This window comes from Phyllobates terribilis, unplaced genomic scaffold (genome assembly GCF_046119375.1).
Source record: "Phyllobates terribilis strain yellow unplaced genomic scaffold, ASM4611937v1 Scaffold_1__5_contigs__length_1240528914, whole genome shotgun sequence".
Lineage (NCBI taxonomy): Eukaryota > Metazoa > Chordata > Amphibia > Anura > Dendrobatidae > Phyllobates > Phyllobates terribilis.
In genome coordinates, this window is record NW_027362761.1 from 305,843,228 (window position 1) to 305,866,848 (window position 23,621).

The 23,621-nt window shown below is 47.0% G+C and overlaps 1 long non-coding RNA gene across 1 annotated transcript in view; it reads left to right on the top strand.

The window, feature by feature from the left end:
• Positions 1 to 6,224, top strand: part of LOC141258607 (uncharacterized) — a 75,936-nt gene extending 69,712 nt beyond the window's left edge. The window contains exon 3 of the long non-coding RNA XR_012318327.1: positions 6,122 to 6,224. This is a non-coding gene — a long non-coding RNA (uncharacterized lncRNA). The remainder of the gene's footprint in view (positions 1 to 6,121) is intronic.
• Positions 6,225 to 23,621: the final 17,397 nt, after the last annotated feature.

The following is a 23,621-nucleotide window of genomic DNA, read 5'->3' on the forward strand; positions in this document are numbered from 1 at the left end:
CGGTGAGCAAGGCAAAGCAGGCTAGAACCGCCGGAGCGACGAACAAGGCAGGGCAGAGGGGACAGGGCTCTGTTCACACGGAACAGACAGGAAGGGAAAGGCAGAACCAGATACCCACAGGGTACTTGCAGTGAAGTAGCGAGTGGACCACAAACTCACAAACGGAAGTACAGAGACAACGAGCAGGAGTAGGTACGAGTTCAGACTCTGCAGAAAAAGGGGAGATAGAGCGTAGAGAGAAACAGGAAACAGGCTGTAAGATAGTTAGGGCAGGAACAGACACTGGGAAAAGATACAGACAACAGATCTAGGTATGCGGCCCCTAGAGGGCAGAAGGAACAGGCTAAGAGCGCATTCACACGGGCCTGGAATTACAGCCTCCAGGAAAGGCAGCTGGCTAGAGTACACAGACAGGACACAGTTCAGACACGGGAACTGATACCGCAAGGCAGGAAACATAGACAGGACCTGGCACTTCAGTGACAAGGAGCCAACTGAAAGAACAAGATGCTCAGGCAAGGATTCCAGGGAGGAGCTGGGTTAAATACCAGGTGACAGACAGCAATAGGCTGAGGACGCATTAGGGGTGGGTCTGCAGCAGCTACAAGAAACAGGAAGTTCAGCGGGCGTCGCCCTAAGCAGACAGAGCAGAGCAGACAACATGGAAAGAAGCCAAAGTGACAGTCTGGACTGGAAATCAAGTGCGCGCTCTTGCACAGTGGGAGATGGACCACTATGCAAGGACGCCGCCAGGTATGTTACATATATGTTTGTGTGTGTGTGCGTGACTGCGTGCAGCCTCCTGCTGAGTATAGATGGCGCCGTGTGGGATCCTGCTGTCTCTGGGGGGGGCGCCGTGTGGCCTCCCGCTGTGTATAGATGGCTACATGCGACCTCCTGCTGTGTATAGATGGCACCGTGCGGCCTCCCGCTGTGTATAGATGGCACCGTGCGGCCTCCCGCTGTGTATAGATGGCGCCGTGCGGCCTCCCGCTGTGTATAGTTGGCGCCGTGTGGCCTCCTGCTGTATATAGATGGCACCGTGCGGCCTCCTGCTGTGTATAGATGGCGCCGTGCGGCCTCCCGCTGTGTATAGATGGCTACGTGCGGCCTCCCGCTGTGTATAGATGGCTACGTGCGGCCTCCCGCTGTGTATAGATGGCGCCGTGCGGCCTTCCGCAGTGTATAGATGGCACCGTGCGGCCTCCCGCTGCGTATAGATGGCACCGTGCGGCCCCCTGCTGTGTATAGATGGCACCGTGCGGCCCCCTGCTGTGTATAGATGGCACCGTGCGGCCCCCTGCTGTGTATAGATAACACCGTGCGGCCGCCTGCTGTGTATAGATGGCACCGTGCGGCCCCCTGCTGTGTATAGATGGCACCGTGAGGCCTCCCGCTGTGTATAGATGGCACCGTGCGGCCTCCCGCTGTGTATAGATGGCACCGTGCGGCCTCCTCTGTGTATGGATGGCACCGTGCAGCCTCCCGCTGTGTATAGATGGCACCGTGCGACCTCCCTCTGTGTATAGATGGCACCGTGCGGCCTCCCGCTGTGTATAGATGGCACCGTGCGGCCTCCCGCTGTGTATAGATGGCTATGTGTGCTCCATATTGAGTCATACAATTAATGTAAGGCTATGTGCCCACGATGCAGAAATGCTCCGGATTTTTTTTGAGCGTTTCTGCATCTCCCTGGCAGAAAAAACGCATGTGGATTGTACATGCGTTTTTCCTGCCAGGGATAAGCGGAAGTGAAGCGTTCTTCACATGTATTTCTGCATGCGGGTTGACAAGCACTTTCCAAGCGATTTTAGCATCACTTGGAAAGTGCTTGACAACTTGGTCACACTATATACAGTCATGGCCAAAAGTATTGAGAATGAGACAAATAGTAATTTTTCCAAAGTTTACTGCTTCATTTTTTGTAATGGCAATTTGCATATACTCCTGAATGTCAAAGAGTGATCAGCTTAACAGCAATTACTGTACTTGCAAAGTCAATATTTGCCCAGAAAATGAACTTTAACCCCCAAAACACATTTCAACATCATTGCAGTCCGGCCTTAAAAGGAGCAGCTAACATCGTTTTAGTGATTGATCCATTAACACAGGTGTGGGTGTTGATGAGGACAGGGCTGGCGATCAATCAGTCATGATTAAGTAAGAATTACATCACTGGACACTTTAAAAGGAGGCTGGTTCTTGGTATCATTGTTTCTCTTCAGTTAACCATGGTTATCTCTAAAGAAACACTTGCAGCCATCATTGCACTGCACAAAAATGGCCTAACAGGGAAGAGTATCGCAGCTACAAAGATTTCACCTCAGTCAACAATCTATCGCATCATCAAGAACTTCAAGGAGAGAGCTTCCATTGTTGTCAAAAAGGCTCCAGGGCGCCCAAGAAAGACCAGCAAGCTCCAGGACCGTATCTTAAAACTGTTTCAGCTGCGGGATCGGACTACCAGCAGTGCCGAGCTTGCTCAGGAATGGCAGCAGGCTGGTGTGAGTGCTTCTGCACGCACTGTGAGGCGGAGACTCTTTGAGCAAGGGCTGGTTTCAAGGAGGGCAGCAAAGAAGCCACTTCTCTCCAGAAAAAACATCAGGGACCGACTGATATTCTGCAAAAGGTACAGGGAGTGGACTGCTGAGGACTGGGGCAAAGTCATTTTCTCTGATGAATCCCCTTTTCGATTGTTTGGGACATCTGGAAAACAGCTTATTCGGAGAAGAAGAGGTGAGCGCTACCACCAGTCTTGTCTCATGCCAACTGTAAAGCATCCTGAAACCATTCATGTGTGGGGTTGCTTCTCAGCCAAGGGAATCGGCTCACTCACAGTCTTACCTAAAAACACAGCCATGAATAAAGAATGGTACCAGAATGTCCTCCAAGAGCAACTTCTCCCAACCGTCCAAGAGCAGTTTGGCGCCCAACAATGCCTTTTCCAGCATGATGGAGCACCTTGCCATAAAGCAAAGGTGATAACTAAATGGCTCATGGAACAAAACATAGAGATTTTGGGTCCATGGCCTGGAAACTCCCCAGATCTTAATCCCATTGAGAACTTGTGGTCAATCATCAAGAGACGGGTGGACAAACAAAAAACAACAAATTCTGGCAAAATGCAAGCATTGATTATGCAAGAATGGACTGCTATCAGTCAGGATTTGGTCCAAAAGTTGATTGAGAGCATGCCAGGGAGAATTACAGAGGTCTTGAAGAAGAAGGGGCAACACTGCAAATATTGACTTGCTGTATTAACTCATTCTAACTGTCAATATAACCTATTGGTACTTATAATATGATTGCAATTATATTTCTGTATGTGATATAAACATCAGACAAACACTAATAAAAACTAGAGGCCAGCAGATCATGTGAAAATATAATTTTGGTGTCATTCTCAAAACTTTTGGCCATGACTGTAAATCCATGCAACCAGGATGGATTTATATAGTGTGACCGTAAAAGAAGGGTAAAAAATATATACTTACCTTCTGATGGCCTGCCGACGTCAGCGGTCGCGTTGACCCGTCACATGACTAAATGACGTCACGGCAGGTCCTTTTCAGACCATCGCGAGCTGCCGGCAAGCCAGGATGCATCGGATAAAGACACCGGGGGCATCAGAAGGTAAGTATAATATTTATTTTTTATTTTATTCTTTTTTTTTTTACAGGTTCTATGGTACCCGGGTCCGGAGGAGAGTCTCCTCTTCTCCAAACCCGGGTACCATCGGCACATTGAAACGCATGGATTCTGCATGTACAGATGCAGTGAGGCGTAATCCATGCGTTCCAATGCAAGTCAATGGCGGCGAAAACGCAGCGCTTCCGCAAAATAATTGGTAATGCTGCGGATTTTTCCGCAATGATAATCCGCAGCGGAAATTTCCGCAGCATGTGCACAGCTCATGCGGATTATCATTGAGGAACATGGCAGACCTTCTACCAAGTGTTTTTTAAGTGTTTCTGCAGCGGAATTGCCGCATGCGGAAACGCTTAAAAACGCATAGTGGGCACACAGCCTAAAAAAAATTATTATAATTAATATTATGCCAAATTAATTTCACGTGAACTATCACATGAGCTATCACAGGGGATCATGTGACATGTGATACATCAGGTGTGTGTAGGTGTGTTTGTGTGTGTGTGTGGGGGGGGTGCGCTTTCTAAACTGCCCGGGGCCCTTGCTACTCTAAATCCACTCCTGATAACACTTTATGGGGCAATGAAAGAGGGATCTAGGACTTCAGCAGGAGGAAAATTACTACGTAAAGGCTGGAAGGTTGTGAGATCTGCTCTTCTGTGACGCCTACAATTATTTACATTTTTTTTGGGGGGGGGGGCCCAATTAAAACTTCTGCCATGGGGCCCCATGATTCCTATGTACGCCCCTGGTCACAACCTCTATCCAACAATGCTTTCAGCTGACTTCTTGTTACTAGGAAAGAATTCTGGTAGATGACCTGCCAACCAACCTGGAGTAATTTCGCCATCATCCTTTTTTATGTATACGGAATAACTTGCTGATCCGACTGTATAAAATAGATAATGTAAAATAATGACACTTATATCATTTAATGGTTTGAGTTGTTTGTAAGTTGTTTACGTTAAAAATGTCCTAAAAAATGTTCATATTACAATATATTAACAAATATATAATGAATAATGTTGAGGTTTGAAAATGGTGGAGCTGGAGCCATCTGGTCTGGCAGTAGTGTTTGGTTTAGGAGGCAAGCTTACTTTAAGATTTTCTAACATCTTCTACTCTGGGTTTCTACTGGGCACATGATGTAATAGTGGTTGCAGAATGGAATAAAATGTTTTTGCTTGTTTTTGTTTTTTTAACTCGGCGTCTCTTGTGGAGATATTAGCAATCAATGTATTTGGCCCCTGATGAGTTAATTTTCGCTAAGTCCAAGTGGGTGTTATCAGATCGTTTTTACTGGGGTGTGTAAATCTACTCCATGTATGATACTTCCCAATCAATAGCAGGTAGCAACACTCAAAGGAAAGAAAAACATGCCCCCACAATAGCTTAGTGCAGGGTTGTTAGTGTGTGAGATGTAATGATACAGCTCTGATCTCCTGGTCTAAACTCCTGCATGAGTCAGTGGGGAGGGGATGGTGTGGTAATACAGCAGAGGTGACAGTGCTATGAGAGCTGATAGAAGGGTTTGTAATGTGACACAGCTAAACTCAGCTGTCCTGTCCCTCCTTCCACAGTAACTCATGCAGAAAGTTAGTCCAGGAGATCAGAGCTGTATCGTTACATATCACAAACAGAGAAATCTGCTCTAAGCTATGGTAGGGGCATTTTATTCTTCTGTGGTGTTGCTGTTTGCTTATGATTGGTCAGCATCATAAAGGGGGAGAAGTATGCACCCCCAGTGAAAAGTATGTGATAGTACTCACCCGTGGATTAACAAAATTATCTCATTAGGAGCCAAACACTTTGATTGCTAATATCTCCCCAACAGGGATACAACATAAAAAAAAGTTTATTCTGCTCTGCAGCTAGTATTTCGCCTCGTGTCAAGTTTAACATAAAAAAATTAGTGAAAGGTCCTCTTTAAGTGGCTAAGTAAAAAAGTATAACCTCTTGTGTGCTGCAAACTGCCCCTAACCTCCCTGCCCATACTTTTTCTTTTGCATTTTGTGTATTTTTACAATTGTTTTGACTATCACAGGTAGGGCAGTCCTTACTGGAAGTTTAAGGTCACCACATTCTCACTCCTATAACGTCTCATTCAAAGAACATTTTTAGAGGAGTTTCTAAGAGGTTTTTTTTCAGTTTTTTTTTTTTATTGAAGTGTTCTTTTTGATTGGATAGTACCTAGTTTGAAGAGGTTTCCTTCAGGGTCCTTTTAAAAAAAATGACATAAATTTTATTTTTTTAACCAGACATTTTTTAAAACTTCTTCAGGAAAAAAACCTGAAAATAATCCTCATATGAACAACAAAGTGGATTTCCCATAGTAATGAATTGGAAGAGTTTTCCAATATATTTTAGCAATTTTTGAGAACATCGTGGGAATACTGGACTACGTCAGACCTGCGTGGGACTTATTTTCTAACAGTGTCCTGTTTTTTTTTTTTTCTCTTTTTACGTTTTTCAGGTATCCATTTGTGGACTACGTCGGATTCCAGGGACTACATTGGATTCCCAGGACTATGGCAGATCTGCATGGTTTGTTTTTTTTTCAATAAAGTGAGGAACCAGGGAAAGTAAGTGTGGGGATACTGTTTTTTTTTTTTAAATAAAGTATTTTTTTTTTGGTGTGTGTTTGTAATTTTCATTAATAGGTTAGTATTGGGGGTGTCTGATAGACACCTCTCCATTATTAACACCAGAACTTGATGTCTGCTGTGATTTTTGACAAATCACAGCTGACATCAACCCCAAATACCATATTCCTGGTTGTCAATGCACCAGGGCAATCAGGAAGAGCCAAGGCAAAGTGCGTCTAATGTGATGCGCCAATTCTGAGGCGGCTGCGGGCTGATATTTTTAGTCTGGGAAGGGATCAATAACCAGGGACCTTCCCGGCCTGCTAATATCAGCTTTCAGCAGTCTGCTTTACCATTGCTGGTTACCAAGAATAGGGGGGACCCCACGTCATTTTTTTTTAATTATTTATTTATTAGGTTAAACAAAGCTAAACACCCTTTACTGCCACATGAAAGGCACTAAAGAGTGCAAGTTTATTATATGTAGTGGGCTTGTGACATTTAATTACTACAGGATATCTATCTATTCCATATATCTATCTATTCTATCTATCTAGGGTTATGGTTGTGAATTTACTGTACTTGACTGATAAAATTTTGTGGTTCCTTTGAGATGTGTGCGAGAAAAAAAAACGGATGGCATATGCATGGTCCGTGTGCCGTCCGTTTTTTTCTCGCACCCATTGACTTGCATTGGCGAGTCTTGTCCAATATATACGGCCACTCACAGCATGCTGCGATTTTTTACTCAGCCCGATTCCAGCTGAGGACAAACTCGCAGATGAACACTGCCTCATTGAATAACGTTGGTGTGAGTGCAATGCGATTTTTTTATCACATTGCATTCACCGATTTTATATGCAGATGTGAGCAAACCCTTAGCACAACACTCAGATGAGGGCGCAGGTACTGACCCTTTTACTGACATCATTTGTACTCCAAATGGCTATGTGAGTCTTTTTGCTGAGTTTTTGGAGAAGAAACCTAAAGTTTTTGAGGAGTTTTAAACTTTGGGGAATGATTTGGAGAGTTTCTGTTCCAAAAACTCCTAGAAAAACTCTGCGTGCACATAACAAATGGGTATTTTCTAATATCAAAGCAGCTAAAGGCAGGCAAATAGACTGGTGAAAAGAACGGGTTTGGAAACCACTTATAGGTGCATCTCCCTAAATTAGAATATCATCAAAAAGTTTATTTATTTCAGTTCTTCAATACAAAAAGTGAAGCTCATATTATATAGTCATTACACACAGAGTGATCTATTTCAAGTGTTTATTTCTGTTAATGTTGATGATTATGGCTTACAGACAATGAAAACACAAAAGTCATTATCTCTGTAAATTAGAATAATTTATAACAATAGCTTGAAAAATGTTTTTAAAATCTGAAATGTTGGCCTACTGAAATGTATGTTCAGTAAATGCACTCAATACTTGGTCGGGGCTCCTTTTGCATCAATTACAAAATCAATACGGCGTGGCATGGGGGCGATCAGCCTGTGGCACTGCTGAGGTGTTATGGAAGCCCAGGTTACTTTGATAGCAGCCTTCAGCTCGTCTGCATTGTTGGGTCTGGTGTCTCATCTTCCTCTTGACAATACCCCATAGATTCTCTATGGGGTTAAGGTCAGGCGAGTTTGCTGGTCAATCAAGCACAGTGATACTGTTGTTTTTAAACCAGGTATTGGTACTTTTGGCAGTGTGAACAGGTGCCAAGTCCTGCTGGAGAATGAAATTTCCATCTCCAAAAAGCTTGTCGGCAGAGGGAAGCATGAAGTGCTCTAAAATTTCCTGGTAGACGGCTGCGCTAACTTTGGTCTTGATAAAACACAGTGGATCTACACCAGCAGATGACATGGCTCCCCAAACCATCACTGATTGTGGAAACTTCACACTAGACCTCAAGCAGCTTGGATTGTGGCCTCTCCACTCTTCCTCCAGAATCTGGGACCTTGATTTCCAAATGAAAATTGGAACTCTGGGACCTTGTGGAGTGTGTCAATGACTGCCTTCTGGACATCAGTCTTCCCCTTGATTGTGGAGCCTACTGAAACAGACTAAGGGACCTTTTTAAACGTATTGGAAGCCTTTTCAGGTGTTTTGTGCTAATTATTCTAATTTACTGAGATAATGACTTTTGTGTTTTCATTGGCTGTAAACCATAATCATCAACATTAACAGAAATAAACACTTGAAATAGATCACTCTGTTTGTAATGACTCTATATAATATAGGAGTTTCACTTTTTGTAGCGAAGAACTGAAATAAATTAACTTTTTGATGATATTCTAATTTAGTGAGATGCACCTGTACATTCATTTTTTTTGTAGCATTGAAGACAAATCCCCTAATAAAGTGATTTTCAAAGTTTTATAACTTTCCATGATGGACAAAATGATTTTCAAAAATGGAAGTTTAGTTACTTTTTTTTTTTTTTTTCAGGATCATCACTGCTACTTTTTGTTCCCAGGTCAGATAGTTTTACAGTCTGAGGGTAATTCTGTCTGCCATCTGCTGATGGAAGATGAACATTACATGCGAGACATTCACTTCACTAGCAGATGGCAGACAACATTATAAACAGACAACAGTGGAGTTGGAGAGTAGAGGGAAAGCTTCCAGCGTCTTCACATCGCTGCTGGCTGGATCAGTCGGTCAGTCTGTCATGCTGTTTCTACATTCTTCTGTGAAAAAAAATCCAGCAGAGTAGTATGCATGTAAATATTTGTCTATGTATCCCAGTGTGTGTATGCAGGTTTTTTTATGCATGTATAACACAAGTGTGTCCATGTTCATAGTATTTTGGCCATGTTCAGTGAACCATCTACCCACAAACATGTACACTATGTGGCCTAATACATTCATTCACTATGTATAGACAAAAGCAGCATCTCACCATTCATTCAACAAACTAGCTAGTCCAAGACAACCACTGCCTTGCTAAAGAAACTAAGGGTAAAGGTGTTGGACTGGCCAAGCATGTGTCCAGACCTAAACATACTGAGCATCTGTAGGGCATCCTCAAACGGAAGGTGGTGGAGCACAAGGTCCGTGATGTCGTCATGGAGGAGTGGAAGAGGATTCCAGTGGCAACCTGTGAAGCTCTAGTGACCTCCATGCCCAAGAGAGCTAAGGCAGTGCTTGAAAATAATGGTGCCCACACAAAATATTGACACTTTGGGCACAATTTGCCCATTTTCACTTAGGGGTGTACTCACTTTTCTTGCCAGCTGATTAAACATTAATGGTGGTGTGTTGAGTTATTTAGAGGGCACACCAAATTTACACCATTATACAAGCTGTACACTGACTACTTTACATTGTATCAACGTGTCATATTTTCAGCGTTGTCCCATGAAAAGACAAAATAAAATATTTACAAAAATGTGAGTGTGTATTTACTTTTGTGAGATACTGTATGTACACATATACAAGTGCTTCTTATCAAATTAGAATATCATCAAAAAGTTAATTTATTTCAGTTCTACAAGAAGTGAAACTCATATATTATATAGAGTCATTACAAACAGAGTGATCTATTTCAAGTGTTTATTTCTGTTAATGTTGATGATTATGGCTTACAGCCAATGAAAACACAAAAGTCATTATCTCTGTAAATTAGAATAATTAACAAAAAACACCTGCAAAGGTTCTGATGCGTTCAAAAAGGTCCCTTAGTCTGTTTCAGTAGGCTCCACAATCATGAGGAAGACTGCTGACTTGACAGATGTCCAGAAGGCAGTCATTGACACACTCCAGTCACAAAAGGTCATTGCTAAAGAAGCTGGCTGTTCACAGAGTGCTGTATCCAAGCATATTAATGGAAAGTTGAGTGGAAGGCAAAAGTGTGGTAGAAAAAGGTGCACAAACAACCGGGATAACCGCAGCCTTGAAAGGAAAGCACATAGCAACCTATATACAGTGTAAGCCCCCACATAGCCTCCTGCATACAGTATAAGCCCCCATATAGCCTCCTGTATACAGTGCGAGCCCCCATATAGCATCCTATATACATTATTAGCCTGCACACAGCAACCTATGCAGAGTATGAGCCCTCACATCCATACACATACCAACATACTAACCTCACTCCCGTTCCTCCGATGCTCTGTTCTGGTAACCGAGGCTCCACTTCCAGTCTGACCAGCACGTACATGCAAGCGCGCAATGACATCATCACACTGTCTGATGGCACATCGCAGAGGCGACGGGAGCTCCACTGGCTCTGCGCTGCCGACGATACAGAATCGTCGGCAGCGCAGCGCCAAGGGAGCTCCCTGTGGGGATATGTGCACCGCAGATGGCAGCGCACAAAACATTATAATAAGGGCAATCTGGTGATGGGCCCCGAGCAGTAGCCCAGATTGCCCTCATTATAATATGCCTACGTACATATCCATTCTAGACATTCTCTATTAAATTTTAATTTCTTTTCTATGCAGTTTTCCCATGCTACAACTGAAGGCTGTCTAGGATTTAAAGGGAATCTGTCACCAGATTTTTGCTACCCTTTCTGAGAAGAGCATTATATAGAAGCAGAGACCCTGATTCCAGTGGTGTGGGCGGGGTTATACAGAGCTTGTGAATATGAAGGACTACATGGCAGCAGGTTTACTTGTCCTCTAGTGATAATCTCCTTCTGATAAAACAGTGATTTTACCAAAACTACAGCAAACAGCTTAGTAAGTTACACATCACTGGAACCAGGGTTTCTGTCTTTACATTATGCGGCTTTCAGATTAGATGACAAAAACATAATTTTTCTAATCTTTAATGTTCTAATTCACTTTTTGGATTTTTCAGTGCCTTGGACTAAAAAAATCACACAGCAGGATAATCAATGTCCTCAGAATACTGTGCACAATTTTGGGCTCTAGTGTATAAGAAGGACATAGCTGAACAAGAACGGGCGCAGAGAAGTTTATTAAGCGAATGGGTGAGCTACAATATCAAGACAGGTTATCAAAGTTGGGGTTATTCGGGTTGGAAAAATCATGGTTTAGGGGCAATGTTTGTAATCATTGTAATCAATGTACAAATATATGAATGGACAGTACAGAGATTTTTCTAATGCTCGTTTTACACCTAGGACCACTAAGATGTCAAGGGGGCATCCTCTCCGTCTATAGTAAAGATTTAATCATAAACACAGATGGTGATTCTTCACTGTAAGAGCAGTGAGATTATGGAACTCTCTGCCACATGATATTGTAATGGTTGATTCACTAAAAACAGTACAAGGACGCAGGAGCGTACATAGTATTCATGGGGCCCCATAGCAGAAGTTCAAATTGCCCCCCCCCCCCAAAAAAAAAAATGTAAATAATTGTCAGGGTCACAGAAGAGCAGATCTCACAACCTTCCAGCCTTTACATAGTAATTTTCCTCCTGCTGACGTCCTAGGCCCCTCTTTCATTGTCCCATAAAGTGTGATACCAACAAAAGTGTCCCCCAAACACAGTATGATGCCCCCATGGTGAATTCCTCCACATGCACAGTATAATGACCCTACTGTACTTCACCTCAACTCCCAGGGCAAAGTTTGCTGACCCCAACACAGTATGATCCCCCAATTGTGAGCCCTAGAGCTAGAGAGGATGGTAGGTAATAAGGGAGCGTGTTATACATAATAAAAGATGAAACTATATAACTAAGGACGGCGCTATACATAATAAGCGGGTACACTATATACTAAGGGCGTATGCTATACATAATAAGTGAGTACACTATGTACTAAGGGACTGTGCTATACATAATACGGCTACATTCCTGCATCTGTGTGCAGTGTCGGTGTGCTGCCCTGTTTTACAGACGCATTGAGCATGTCCTATTCTAATCCTCAAAATCGGATCAGAACAGGACATTCTCTGACCCTCACAGATCTCATTCTCAGATCTGTGATTTTCATGGATGTGTGAATGGACCTATAAAACTCTACAAGTCCGTGGACCATCCGATAAAAAAATCTGACATTTGACGCAAATGTGAGAATGCAGCCTAAGGGATTTTACATGTAACATTATCACTCCAAGTCATACAGCGCAGATACAGAATAATATTTACATCCAGGCACTTACCGCTGATGTCTCGTCTGATCAGAGTCGGTTTCTGCTGCTTCTTCTCCATCTGGTCAGACCTTCATGTCGACATCTCCCAGTCACGATTCGTCTTGTCATGATGATCTCCAGCCTAGATAATAACAAGGTCACATATATTGTATATATACATGTGTCTCCCCCGCACTGCGCCCCTGAATACAGATCTGTAACCCCCCATTAATATACTATTATCCACTTAGTAATCAAAATATAAAGTGATAAGCAGCACTGTGCCCCCCATTAACTATAATCTCCACTGGCCAATAATATAAATTATTCAGTCTCTGTGACTCTCCCCAATTAACTGTAAGGCTATGTGCACACGGAAAATATACAAGCACCCCCATCATTGCTCTGTCCCAGCACCTCCATCATTGCTCTCTCCCAACACCTCCGTCAATGCTATGTCCCAGCACCTCCCGTAATTGCTCTCTACCAGCACCCCCAACATTGTTCTGTCCAGGGGCGGACACAGACTGTAGTGGGCCCCTGTGCAAGAAATTTTTGGGGGCCCCCCCCTGCCCTTCATAAGGCAACAAAGTTATGTAAACATAACCCCCCCATGTGCAGCCCTCATCCCCCCCATATGCAGCTCTCATCCCATGTGCAGCTCACCCCCCCGTGCATCTCTCATCCCCCCCGTGCATCTCTCATCCCCCCCATGTGCATCTCTGATTCCCCCCACTCCTGATTAATTAATTGTATTTAAAAAAAATAAAACTTGTTATACTTACCCCCATGCGATCCCTGCAGAATCCTGGCGCTCGTCCACGTCGCTGCCACCAGGTTCTCCTGACGTTCGGCCATGTGACGGCGCCACATACATAGCCATCAGCTTTTGTTTTGGCCAAAAGATTTTTAAAGCCGCCACCACGATAAGGTAGACTCTTCTGGCCGGGCCCTACTCTAAGCTATTAAAATTTTCTTAAAATATCCAATACTCTTTTTAGATATATTTTTATTTAGTTTTCTTTAAGGGAATGTGTCATATACATTTTTTTTTTAAATGACCAATAATACCACATACAGGGAATACCGCCACACCATTACCAGACCACATATTACCACAACATAGTGGCCGAATAATACCACACAGAAGGGAGAAAAACTGCCACACCATGACCAGACCACATATTACCACCACATTACTAATATTACCACCACATTACTAATATTACCATAAGTGTCATTATACACGGGAGCTCTATACATGGTATGTATAATGTAAGTGTCCAGGTAATCTAGTGATCACCAGTGACATTATACACAGGAGCTCTGTATATAGTGTCAGTGTACAGGTAATACAGTGATCACCAGTGACATTATACACAGGAGCTCTGTATATAGTGTACAGGTAATACAGTGATCACCAGTGACATTATACACAGGAGCCCGGTACATAGTATATAGTGTAAGTGTACATGTAATACACTGACTCACTGGTGACGTCTCTAGGTGAAGTCCTTCAGCTACGCTTTTCTCCTTCATTCAGCACAGACCGCCATCACGTCTTCCAGCCAGGACTTGTCTCTGCATAAAATAACACAGTTATCTAGAGCACATTCCCCAACTTCTACATTACGCAGCTGAATACAGACGTGCATCCACCATCAATATATGGTTAGTTATTATGCCACCTACCATTCCAAATATAAATTGTAATCCACCACGGTGCCCCCATTAACTGTAAATAGGCACTTAATATATAATTTAATTAGAACCTCTACTCTTTCCGCCAATTTGTTACCAGTTACACTCCTGCATCCGCAACGCCCCCTACTCTATGCTTCCTGCTCCCCGCATTCATTATTTACATGCACCCCCTGCCCCAATTCATTATATCATGTCCGTGCTCTCCCCACCCCATCATCATTTACTCTCCCCCACCCCACATTCATTATGTGCAGCTCATTATCCCCCTACTCCCAATTCCCCCATGTGCAGCTCATTTTCTCCCAATTCCCCCATGTGCAGCTCTCATCCCCCCCATGTGCAGCTTTCAAACCCCCCCCATGTGCAGCTCTCAAACCCCCCCATGTGCAGCTCTCAAACCCCCCCATGTGCACATCTCTCACCACCCCCCCATGTGCACATCTCTCACCCCCCCATGTGCACATCTCTCATCCCCCTCCCCCACATGTGCCCCTCTCTCATCCCCCCCATGTGCATCTCTCATCCCCCCACATGTGCGGCTCTCACCACCTACCCATGTGCACCTCTCTCACCCCCCCATGTGCACATCTCTCACCCCCCCATGTGCACCTCTCTCATCCCCCTCCCCCACATGTGCACCTCTCTCATCCCCCTCCCCCACATGTGCACCTCTCTCATCCCCCCCACATGTGCATCTCTCATCCCCCCCCCACATGTGCATCTCTCATCTCCCCCCCCCACATGTGCATCTCTCATCTCCCCCCCCACATGTGCATCTCTCATCTCCCCCCCCCCACATGTGCATCTCTCATCCCCCCCACATGTGCATCTCTTATCTCCCCCCCCCACATGTGCATCTCTCATCTCCCCCCCCACATGTGCATCTCTCATCCCCCCCCACATGTGCATCTCTCATCCCGCCCCACATGTGCATCTCTCATCCCCCCCCACATGTGCATCTCCCATTCCCCCCCCCCCACATGTGCATCTCCCATCCCCCCCCCACATGTGCATCTCCCATTCCCCCCCCCCACATGTGCATCTCCCATTCCCCCCCCCCACATGTGCATCTCCCATTCCCCCCCCCACATGTGCATCTCCCATTCTCCCCCCCCACATGTGCATCTCCCATTCCCCCCCCCCACATGTGCATCTCCCATTCCCCCCCCCCCACATGTGCATCTCCCATTCCCCCCCCCCCCACATGTGCATCTCCCATTCCCCCCCCCCCACATGTGCATCTCCCATTCCCCCCACTCCTAGTTAATTGTATTTAAAAAAAAATAAAACTTGTTATACTTACCCCCATGCGATCCCTGCAGAATCCTGGCACTCGTCCAAATCGCTGACACCAGGTTCTCCTGACTTCCGGCCATGTGACGGCGCCGTCACATGACCGGAAGTCAGGGGAATCATGAAGGCGCTGCCACGGCAGCGCAGCGCAGCGCAGCGCTGAGATGTCCCGGACCCGGCGCTTAGCATGGGGCCGGAGGCCCCATGAGGCGAGAGATGCACAAGAGGGGGGCCCCCAACGGGGCTCCGAGGGGGCCCCTACCGGCTGGGCCCCATACTGGAGTCAGAGCAGTCATGCCCTGATGGCGGCCGTGCTGGAGGCTGGAGGGGCCCCCTCTCCCTCGGGGCCCCCGTTCAATGAACCGGCTGCACGGGCGGTAGTTCCGCCCCTGGTTCTGTCCCAGCACCCCTGTCATTGCTCTCCCAGCACCCTCGTAATTGCTCTCTCCCAGCACCCTTGTCATTCCTCTCTCTCTGCACCCCCGTCATTGCTCTCTGCCTGCACCCCCGTCATTGCTCTCTCCCTGCACCCCATCATTGTTGTCTCCCAGCACCCCCGTCATTGCGCTCTCCGAGAACCCCCATCATTGATCTGTCCCAGCACCACTATCATTGCTCTCTCCCAGCACCCCTGTCATTGCTCTCTCCCTGCACTCCCGTCATTGCTTTCTCCCTGCACCCCCATCATTGTTCTCTCCCAGCAACCCCCGTCATTACTCTCCCAGCACCTCCATCATTGCTCTCTCCCAGCAACCAGTCATTGCTCTCCCCATCCCCGTCATTGGTCTACTAATCCCCATCATTGCTCTCCCCGCCCCATCACTGCTCTTCCCAGCCCCACCATTGCTCTCCCCAGACCCATCAGCGCTCTCCCCAGCCCCATCATCTCCACCATTGCTCTCCCTAGCCCCATCAGCCCCACAATTGCTCTCCCCAGCCCCATCAGCCCTACCATTGCTCTCCCCAGCCCCATCAGCCCCACTATTGCTCTCTCCAGCCCAATCAGCCCCATTATTGCTCTCCCCAGCGTTTCAGTAAAAATTAAAAAAAACACTTACCTCCCTGCCCGTTCCCCCGCAAGCTGCAGCATCACTGCTCTTCCCAGCTCCAGCATTGCTCTCCCCAGACCCATCAGCGCTCTCCGCAGCCCCATCAGCCCCACCATTGCTCTCCCCAGCCCCATCAGCCCCACGATTGCTCTCCCCAGCCCCATCAGCCCCACGATTGCTCTCCCCAGCCCCACCAGCCCCACCATTGCTCTCCCCAGCCCCATCAGCCCCATTATTGCTCTCTCCAGCCCCATCAGCCCCATTATTGCTCTCCCCAGCATTTCAGTAAAAATAAAAAAAAAGAAACACTTACCTCTCTGCCCGTTCCCCCACAGGCCGCAGCATCCTTGTTGTCTGCAATTTCCTCCCTCACACAGGCCCGCGCTGCATGAACGTCATCAAGCAGCGCGTGCCTGTGTGAAGGAGGAAGCGGCGGGCAGGAAGAAGAGGACGGATCTCTGCAGCTCCGCTGCCATTCTGTCCTGTCATTTGCGGAGCTGCAGGGATCGCTCCCTGCCCGCCACGAGCAGGGAGACGCTGCACCGGCGGGCCCCCCGGCGCAGCTACACCAGCAGCGGTATGTCCGCCCCTGGACTGCTATGGGCCACCCCCCCAACTCACGGGCCCCATAGCAGTCGCGTGGTCTGCCGCCATTGGCGGTACGCTACTGCAAGGAGGGCCTGGATGCCTTTCTTGAAAAATATAATAGTTCAATGTCAACGCCGAAACAAGCGTTGGGGTGGGCGCCAAGCTGCTCAGGGTCTCTCCACCAATAAGTACTCACTTTTCTATTGTCCTATTTCCTTTCCTCTCTGCATTCAGTTGAAGCATGCAATAGAGCTACATATGTTGCCATAAACCTTACTGAGAACATACAGTGCTGGCCAAAAGTATTGGCACCCCTGCAATTCTGTCAGATAATACTCAGTTTCTTCCTGAAAATGATTGCAATCACAAATTCTTTGGTATTATTATCTTCATTTAATTTGTCTTCAATGAAAAAAACACAAAAATAATTGTCCTAAAGCCAAATTGGATATAATTCCACACCATACCTAAAAAAAGGGGGTGGACAAAAGTATTGGCACCCTTTGAAGAATCATGTGATGCTTCTCTAATTCGTGTAATTAACAGCACCTGTAACTTACCTGTGGCACCTAACAGGTGTTGGCAATAACTAAATCACACTTGCAGCCAGTTAACATGGATTAAAGTTGACTCAACCTCTGTCCTGTGTCCTTGTGTGTACCACATTGAGCATGGAGAAAAGAAAGAAGACCAAAGAACTGTCTGAGGACTTGAGAAACCAAATTGTGAGGAAGCATGAGCAATCTCAAGGCTACAAGTCCATCTCCAAAGACCTGAATGTTCCTGTGTCTTCCGTGCGCTGTGTCATCAAGAAGTTTAAAGCCCATGGCACTGTGGCTAACCCCCCTAGATGTGGACCGAAAAGAAAAATTGAAGAGAGATTTCAACGCAAGATTGTGCGGATGGTGGATAAAGAACCTCGACTAACATCCAAACAAGTTCAAGCTGCCCTGCAGTCCGAGGGTACAACAGTGTCAACCCGTACTATCGGTCGGCATCTGAATGAAAAGGGACTGTGTGGTAGGATACCCAGGAAGACCCCACTTATTACCCTGAGACATAAAAAAGCCAGGCTGGAGTTTGCCAAAACTTACCTGAGAAAGCCTAAAACGTTTTGGAAGAATGTTCTCTGGTCAGATGAGACAAAAGTAGAGCTTTTTGGGAAAAAGCATCAACATAGAGTGTACAGGAAAAAAAAAGAGGCATTCAAAGAAAAGAACACGGTCCCTACAGTCAAACATGGCGGAGGTTCCCTGATGTTTTGGAGTTGCTTTGCTGCCTCGGGCACTGGACTGCTTGACCGTGTGCATGGCATTATGAAGTCTGAAGACTATCAACAAATTTTGCAGCATAATGTAGGGTCCAGTGTGAGAAAGCTGGGTCTCCCTCAGAGGTCATGGGTCTTCCAGCAGGACAATGACCCAAAACACACTTCCAAAAGCACTATAAAATGGTTTTAGAGAAGCACTGGAGACTTCTAAGGTGGCCAGCAATGAGTCCAGACCTGAATCCCATAGAACACCTGTGGAGAGATCGCAAAATGGCAGTTTGGAGAAGGCACCCTTCAAATATCAGAGACCTGGAGCAGTTTGCCAAAGAAGAATGGTCTACAATTCCAGCAGAGCATTGTAAGAAACTCATTGATGGTTATGGGAAGCGGTTGTTCGCAATTATTTTGGCTAAAGGTTGTGCAACCAAGTATTAGGCTGAGGGTGCCAATACTTTTGTCCGGCCCTTTTTTGGAGTTTTGTGTGCAATGATCAATGATTTGATTTTTGCTTCATTCTCTTTTGTGTTTTTTCCTTGCAAGCAAATTAAATGAAGAGAATAATACCAAAGAATTTGTGATTGCAATCACTTACAGGAAGAAACTGAGTATTATCTGACAGAATTGCAGGGGTGCCAATACTTTTGGCCAGCACTGTAATTGCTGCATATCCTTTTAACTGCACAATGCAATGACAAAAACCATAAACTGATGTGTTCTCATACAGCATATACAAACTCATATTTGTTAGATTTACCTGTTATGGGATCCTCAGTTTAAACATTGATTTTTTGTAATACTATTTTGCACGTGCGCCCCTGCCTTTCCGTCTCCCCCGTGACTGAAACCCGAACGCTGCCGTGAGAAATAAAGGTCATTTTCTCCCCGCAGCGTTCTGCTAAGTGTGGACACTGCGCAGGTTAGTAACGATATTAACCTGCAGATCAACTCCATATCTGCAGGTTAATAGTGTTTTTTCTCGTGACAGGTTCTCTTTAAGCATGCAGCCTAAAGAACAGCAGGAGCACACCCAGGACATCAGAGTCCCAGAGCAGTTTGCGCAATGTCGTCAACGCGTTGCTCTGCTTGCGCCAGGACGCTCACTGCCGTTGAGCTCATTTGGGATCCGGGAGTTAGGGTAGTATATAGTGTTCATTTTTTATTTTAGCAGTCAGTACTTGTAGGAAGCTGTGGGGTCCTTATACTGTGTGGTGGGGTCTACTGTGGGTCCATCATATTGGGTGAGAGCGATCATACTGTGTGGTGGGCACTACTGTAGGGGCCTCATACTGTGGCTGAGAAGCTGTGGAAGCATTATACTGTGTGTGGGGGCTATATGAATTTTATTTCTATTATTTTTATCTTCTTTTTTTATTATTATTTTCTGGTGCGCTGTTACCTTTTTGTTGGGGAACTCAGGAGGCATTATTAATAAATATATGGGTGGCACAAGGACCATTATTATTGTCTGTTGAGGGACTCCAGGGGCTGTTATTACTGTATGTGTGGGGACTTGGGAGCCATTCTTATTGTGAGGGAACTCAGTGGCTGTTATTACTGTATGTGGAGGGGACTCAGGGGCCATTATCATTGTATGTGGGGAGACTTGGAAGCCATTCTGTCACACACATGGATCGTTGACCTACTGCAAAACGAATCGGGCTTACCTAGGAGGGGCGTAGCTAAGCGGCTACCTGGTTTTCGCTAGAGCTCCTGATGGTGGAGTTAGATTGAGCTGCAGCAAGCTGCCAGGTACCTCTCCTGGGCAGTCCCCGGTACTGCAACTGCTGACCCCATGCGTTAGGATCATAGACACGGACTCAGAGTCACCGTCACGACAGCATTCGGACACTGTTCAGACAGCATGGGTTCTGGGTCACCAGGCAGAATTGACACAGACTCGGAGTCACTGGCAGAACAGGATTCGGACAGTGGAACATGGCTCCAACTGTATGTACTCTGGAATGCTAGCTAGGACAGACACTGGTGCACCTTCAAGTACTGCCGGAACGGTTACAGGTTCGGGTACCCCCGGAGTGGCTTTAGGTTCAAGTACTGCCAAGCGGCTTCAAGCCTCAGGTACCGCCGGAGCATTGTCAGGGTCAGGTACCGCAGGAGTGGTGTCATGCTAAGGTACTGCTGGAGTGGTGTCAGGATTCAGGTACCGCCGGAGCGGTGTGAGGGTACAGGTACCACAGGTTCAGTGGCAGGCTCAGGTACCACCGGAACAGTGTCATGGTTCAAGTACCGCAGGTGCAGCTTCAAGGCTCAGGTACTGCAGGAGCGATGTCAGGGGTCATGTACCGCAGGTGCAGTGGCAGATTCAGGTACCGCCGGAGCGGTGTGAGGGTACAGGTACCGCAGGTTCAGTGTCAGGCTCAGGTACCGCCGGAGCGGTGTCAGGATTCATGTACTGCAAGCGCAGCTTCAAGGCTCAGGTACCGTCGAAGCGGCTTCAGGGTTCTGGACTACACAGCACAGGATAAAGGAAAAGGTTCAGACTAATACAACAAGGGATAAAGGGACCTGGCAACTCACTAGTTAATGGAGAAAGTTTCTCTTGTATATTTGATTCCTCTCAGCTATTAGCTGGGGGCATTTCCTTAGTGTGCTGGCTACCCCTTTAAGAATTGGGGAGCGCGCGCACTAGGCGCACCGCCGAGAGACCTGCGCAGAATGCACAGGCCCAGGGGAATCACAGCAGAGAACATCGCTGCGCGGCCGGGGTGGTAAGTATGTTGACGTCCCTGTGAGGAGGATCGAGAGGGAACACTCATAGAGACGCAGGCATTAGTGTTGCACATACCTTTTCCCCCCCATATAGTGTCCCATGCAGGATGTCACTCCCCCCCGGGCCCCCATATAATGCCCCATGCAGGATGCCACCTCTCCCCCCCATATAATGCCTCATGCAAGATGTCACCTCTCCCCCCATATAATGTCCCATGCAGGATGTCACCTCTCCCCCCCATATAATGCCCCATGCAGGATGTCACCTCTCCCCCATATAATGCCCCATGCAGGATGTCACCTCTCCCCCCATATAATGCCCCATGCAGGATGTCACCTCTTCCCCCATATGATGCCCCATGCAGGATGTCACCTCTCCCCCATATAATGCCCCATGCAGGATGTCATCCCCCCCATATAATGCCCCATGCAGGATGTCATCCCCCATATAATGCCCCATGCAGGATGTCACCTCTCCCCTCCATATAATGTCCCCCCCATATAATGCCCCATGCAGGATGTCATGATCCACCCCATATAATGCCCCATGCAGGATGTCATCACCCCCCCATATAATGCCCCATGCAGGATGTCATCACCCCTCATATAATGCCCCATGCAGGATGTCATCACCCCCCCTCATATAATGCCCCATGCAGGATGTCACCTCTCCCCCCATATAATGCCCCATGCAGGATGTCACCTCTCTTCCCCATATAATGCCCCATGCAGGATGTCACCTTTCCCCCTCATATAATGCCCCATGCAGGATGTCACCCCCCTATATAATGCCCCATGCAGGATGTCACCCCCCATATAATGCTCCATGCAGGATGTCACCTCTCCCCTCCATATAATGTCCCCCCAATATAATGCCCCATGCAGGATGTCATCACCCCCCCATATAATGCCCCATGCAGGATGTCATCACCCCCCCATATAATGCCCCATGCAGGATGTCATCACCCCCCCCACATAATGCACCATGCAGAACGTCACCCCCCCATATAATGCCCCATGCAGAATGTCATAACTCCCCCATATAATGCCCTATGCAGGATGTCATCACCCTCCCCCCATATAATGCCCCATGAAGGTTGTCATCAAACTCCCCCCCCATATAATGCCCCATGCCTCCATACATATAAAAAAAAAATGAAATACTCACCTCACCTGCTGTCGCTGCTCTGGGCTCCAGCGTAGCCGGCGTCTTCCCGCTCTGCGCTGTGACGGCTCAGGAGAGGGCGCGGTGTAAAGACGTCACTGCGCCCACTGACCTGAGACGTCACAGTGCAGCAGCTGCGGAAGAGACAGGACCTGCTACGGAGGCACGGGGAGAGGTAAGTATTGTGCCGCCGGCTGCCGGGGCCCTGAGCAAGTGGGGGGAAGGGGCACAAGCGCTGGCACCGACACCACACAGCATCGCTCACGGGTCCCATAGAACGCCGGGGTGCCCGACGGTGAGTGGGCCCCCCCCGCCTGCTCAGGGTCCCGGCACTTGCCCGCCGGGTGCTGACGCCGCCCCTGGGAGTAATAATAGGATGGGGAGTTTGTGCTGATTGGGAATAGATGAGGACACAGTGCTGAAAATGGGAGAACTCAAATGTGTCTTTATTGTAAACTCTGCAGTTGCGTCATGGCTGGAAGAAGTTGTCATTTCGGTCTGAGTCAGATGGAAAAGACAAAAAAAGTGAATGACCTCATCAGAAAGAATATCAGCTGTAAGTCACTATCTACAATTGTGCTGTAATCTCCTATATGCTCAGCATATGGCAGTAATCAGGGCCGGCGTCAGCACCCGGCGCACCTGGGCAAGTGCCAGGGCCCTGAGCAGGTGTGGGGGCCCAATCACCGTCGGGCACCCCAGCGTGCTATGGGACCGGTGAGTAGTGCGGTGTGGTGCCGGTGCCAGCGCTTTTGCCCCTTCCCCCCGCTTGCTCAGGGTCCCAATAGCCGGTCCTCCAGACTTGGGTACCATCCGCACATTAGAACGCGCCAATTACGCAAGTAGAGATGCAGTCTTGCGGAATTGGCGCGTTCTAATGCAAGTCAATGGCAGCAATTACGCTGCGTGTCCGCAAAATTCATGGACATGCTGCGTATTTTTGAGCGCAGCATAAACCCTGCGGAAAAATACGCAGCATGGGCATTGAAAGTGCGGAATTGCATTGGAGACCATGGGGGAAGGTTTACCAAGCGTTTCCCAAGCGTTTACGCTGCGAAAATTCCGCAACGTAAACGCTTGAAAAACGCATCGTGGGCACACAGCCTTACAGTGAATGCTTGAGGGGGAGGGTGATCTCTTCTGACCTGGATGATCCCAGAGAAAGAAAGGAGAGTCATTTTTTTAGGGAGAGTGGTGTGGAAGGATTGAAGGAAGAGGATGGAGACCGTGGACTTGGAAGGATGAATGGATGAACATGTTACCATTATGGATTATGTCGTTTGGATTTATACTTTCTTAAAAGGACTACTGCTACTGGATACCTGTGCTTTCATCGATTTATCTGCCGTCTAGAGGATCAAGGACTGTGGCTACAGACTATACTGGCTGGAGATACGAAATCTGTGGGCCAACCAAAAGTTGGGAGACAGTGAGTATGGCATTATACAAAGCCAGTGGAACTACTGAACCCAGATTGGGAATTTGAGGACTGAGCGATCTGTATTTTGTCCATTTACCTGGAATTGCTTTATTACCATGGCTGTGA